Raw genomic sequence first — 4159 nt, 5'->3', positions numbered from 1 at the left:
AAAGTGTTTCAGGTCTGACTGGAGTAGAGAGCTGCAAGGTAGGGGTAATAAAATCTACTTCACTTGTTAGGGGATTAAAGAGGTAACATATAGAGAGTGCTAACCATAATGTCTGAGACATACTAGGTGCTCAAAAAAAATGTTTCTTTTCTGCTTCCTTTCAGTTTCTCTAATTGATTATATCACTTTCCACCTCTGAAATTCCATAATTTTTATCACACTGTATGGGTTCTGATTGTGAACTGGTTCACACACTACTTGGCACGCTGTTCATGTTCAGTTAACAGTCTCTACCACATTTGATAGAAGGCTGGGTAAAACAAGAAGTAAATTTTAATAAATGATTGAAGCAAAAGCTGAATTGAACTTCAATATTTTCTTCTCTGTCCCTCTACGGTAACTACAGTAACTTGAATCGATTCTTTTGCATATGTGTGTCATGAATATATAGACCTTCAGTATCAGTTCAACGCACTGAGGCAGAATTTAATATGTTTCCAGGGGAATTGTCCATTTGCTTCCAAACTGACAAGAGCTGCTTTTCTGTCTCCAGAAGTTTGTAAGATCACAACATCCACCATACTGCCAGGAGGAGACTTGAAGGTAACGTACCATAATAATATGACCTTAGAACCCATCATTTGTACAGAACTTAGAGTCAGCCTTATCTCCACCCCAATTTGTCTCCGTCTCTATTATATGGTCCTGTACATACTTTATCCCCTCCAAAAGTGTGTAAACTCTGAAGCCATGACTTGTTTTATTCAACTTGTTCAGCTGCTGCTAGCTGCCCCAATCTACAGTGCTTTACCCTTTTCAGATAATTAGCAAATCTTTGTTAAATTTTACAGACACCAAGTTGTTTCTTTTCTCTACTTGCGTGCAGTGTGGTGGCAGCAGGCATGGTCTTGAGATGCAGAATTACAGTGGCGAGCTTGTGGACCTGTACATGCAGCGGAAAGGCTCTGCTAGTAATCGCATCATTGGGGTCAAGAACCATGCATCCATCCAGATGAATGTGGTAGAGGTTGACAAGGTCATAGGCAGGTTTAATGGCCAGTTTAAAACCTGTGCTATCTGCGAGGTCATTTGCAGGGTGGGTAAGTCAGATGACTACACTCCGTGATTGGCCAAGGCCAGTGGCATCATCGGAAAAAATTTTTGACTGGAGAGAATCATGGATATGGAAAGTTTGTCATAAAGAAATAGTGAAAACCTAAAAAAAGAAAAAAAAGAAATTAAAAAACATTTAAAAAATACCCAGTTAATCAGAAATTAAACATAATCCCACTTATTATAGTAGGGTTCCCTGAGCTGTGGCGGCACACTCATCTAAGATAAGTAGATGGAGGGTGCAGCAGGAGGTACCTTAGCATTTCAGACTGTAGCTGTCATGTCATTTATCATGCATTTTCAAATAATCTGTATGGTGTGGTTAAAAGTATGAGCCATAAAGTCATAACAGCTGTTTTTGAACCTTATTTAAAGTCATAAGACCTTGCGCTTGTGCCTAATCTTTTTGTGCATCAGTATTCTGTTCTGTAAAGTAAGAGTAATCATAGACGCCATCATATGGTGTTGTCAGAAAGATTTACTGAGTTAATACATGTAAAGCATTTTAGGATAGCATGGGCATATTGCAAGTGCCCAATAAGAGTTAGTTCTTACTTTGTACTCTGCTAAAGTTTTATATAAATGTTAACAGGAGCAAGGTAGTAGCTTGTCTACAGGAAGGAAATGCAGGGCTATAAAGAAGAGGGAGGGCTGGGCGTGGTGTCTCACGCCTATAATCCCAGCACTTTGGGAGGCTGAGGCGGGTGGATCACGAGGTCAGGAGATCAAGACCATCCTGGCCAACATGGTGAAAACCCGTCTCTACTAAAATACAAAATTAGCTGGGTGTGGTGGCACACACCTGTAATCCCAGCTACTTGGGAGGCAGGGGCAGGGGAATTGCTTGAACCCAGGGTGCAGAGGTTGCAGTGAGCTGAGATCGCACCACTGCGCTCCAGCCTGGCAACAGAGCNAGGAGCAAGGTAGTAGCTTGTCTACAGGAAGGAAATGCAGGGCTATAAAGAAGAGGGAGGGCTGGGCGTGGTGTCTCACGCCTATAATCCCAGCACTTTGGGAGGCTGAGGCGGGTGGATCACGAGGTCAGGAGATCAAGACCATCCTGGCCAACATGGTGAAAACCCGTCTCTACTAAAAATACAAAAATTAGCTGGGTGTGGTGGCACACACCTGTAATCCCAGCTACTTGGGAGGCAGGGGCAGGGGAATTGCTTGAACCCAGGGTGCAGAGGTTGCAGTGAGCTGAGATCGCACCACTGCGCTCCAGCCTGGCAACAGAGCAAGACTCTGTCTCAAAAAAAAAAAAAAAAAAAAAGGGTGGGAACATATCCAGAAATATGTTTGTAATCCTACTCTAGGACAGATACTTCTCTAGGGAGAAAGCTATCCCTGTCATGAGGTGTGAGGACAAGGTAGAGAACTCCCCTTATCCCCTACCCCATTTGCTGGGTAAGGACGAAAGCGCCTCTCTTGGTGGTGAAGATGCCTATATCCTGCAGTCTTTTTTAAAAGCATGGTCAAAACTCTATCACAGAATTGTATTTCATGTCAAATGAGTCATATTTCCTGTTAAGAATATTTGCGAGTATCTTGGTATTTTGCACTATACAATCAGATTTTTTTTAGGCATATATGAAATTTTACAAGGTATAGTGATGATATGGAGTAGTTTTAACAGAGGATTTAAATATTACTGATATCTTAAAAACATTTGTTTTAATAATGGAGGCATATATATTCTTTTAATAGACCTTATAACTTTTACTTTTTTGGAAAGCAAAGACATGAACATTTAACTTGGTATAATATAATAATGTTAGGCAGGAAAAATATTCTTTTAAAAAAGTTAAAAGAAATGTTTTGTAGAGACAGAGGCTCACTGCGTTGCCCAGGTTTGTCTCAAATTCCTGGCCACGAATGATCCTCCTGCCTCTGCCTCCATAAGTGCTGGGATTATAGGTGTGAACCATCATGCCTGGCCAAGGAAAAATAATTATTCTTAACAGTAAAACACAGTGAGGCTAATGATGATAGAAGACATGTTATCAAAGGAAAACACTGACTTATGAGGAAAAATGATTAATCAGGTATTGGGAGAGATGACTTATGAAGGTCACTGTGGCAGTGGAATAAGCCTTTTGGGATAAGGACATTTATTTAATCTGTGTCAGTCTTTCTCACTTCTCATAGGTCTTTGAGAGCCACCTTAATGCAAAATACATGGGGGTTAGGTTATAATTTTCCAGCAGAAGACAAAATGTAGCAATCACTCTTTCTTCCCTCATTGTCAAAATTCTTCCCGTTTAAGAATCTCAGAATCCTGCAGTTAGCTACGATCATGTACTGACTTTATCAGAAATGTGTAACATGAAATGTGTAAAGGGAAGCAATCTATTTTTTTTTTAAAAAGAGTCTTCATTATATGGCAACTTTCCATCTATTTTCATAGTCATACAGCTATAAATATATGATTGATATATCTAAAACAAATTGAAATTAAATTATAATTCTTTTACTTTTCTCAAACTATTCTACATCTGTGTTTTGACTGTAAGTCACCTCAATGCCATTGTTTAGGATGGCCAGAATCTACATATCTACTTTTTTTTTTTTTTGGTAGAAATTTCATTTTCAAACAGAAAGCCACATCGGATGTTCTTCCATGGTCTAATAATGAGTGTAAAATTAGAAGATGGTGCTTTTGTGTTGATAAACACATCAAGGTGGTGGGAGGGTGGTACACCTGGAGAAGGTATGGATGCTCTGTGCACTACCACTTCCTGTACCTTGCCCTATGCATCTCATCTACACATCTGTTCCTGAGTTGTATATCTTTAATAATAAACCAGAAAACTGGATATGACCTGAGATGGTGACACAGAAATAATCTCATCATTTCTGATGACCTGAAGAGTGCCCAAAAAGTGCATTGAAAGATTAGTTTGTGCACTGGGCTCATCTTGATTCACCTGGTCACTACTACTGGGAGGTGGTTGGGAACATGCAAAGAATGGCATCTGTATATTGGCAAAAAAAAAAAAAAAAAAAAAAAAAAAAAAAACTCTCTTTGCCAACAAGAAACGTTACA

The 4159-nt window shown here is 39.6% G+C and overlaps 1 pseudogene; it reads left to right on the top strand.

Annotated features, from left to right (window-relative positions):
* The first annotated feature begins 384 nt into the window (after positions 1 to 384).
* LOC108532514 (40S ribosomal protein S21 pseudogene) lies at positions 385 to 1212 on the top strand (annotated as a pseudogene).
* Positions 1213 to 4159: the final 2947 nt, after the last annotated feature.

Source organism: Rhinopithecus bieti, unplaced genomic scaffold (genome assembly GCF_001698545.2).
Source record: "Rhinopithecus bieti isolate Rb0 unplaced genomic scaffold, ASM169854v2 scaffold_8675, whole genome shotgun sequence".
Lineage (NCBI taxonomy): Eukaryota > Metazoa > Chordata > Mammalia > Primates > Cercopithecidae > Rhinopithecus > Rhinopithecus bieti.
Note: the sequence above shows the minus strand (reverse complement) of the source record. Positions and strands in the feature narration are given on the sequence as shown.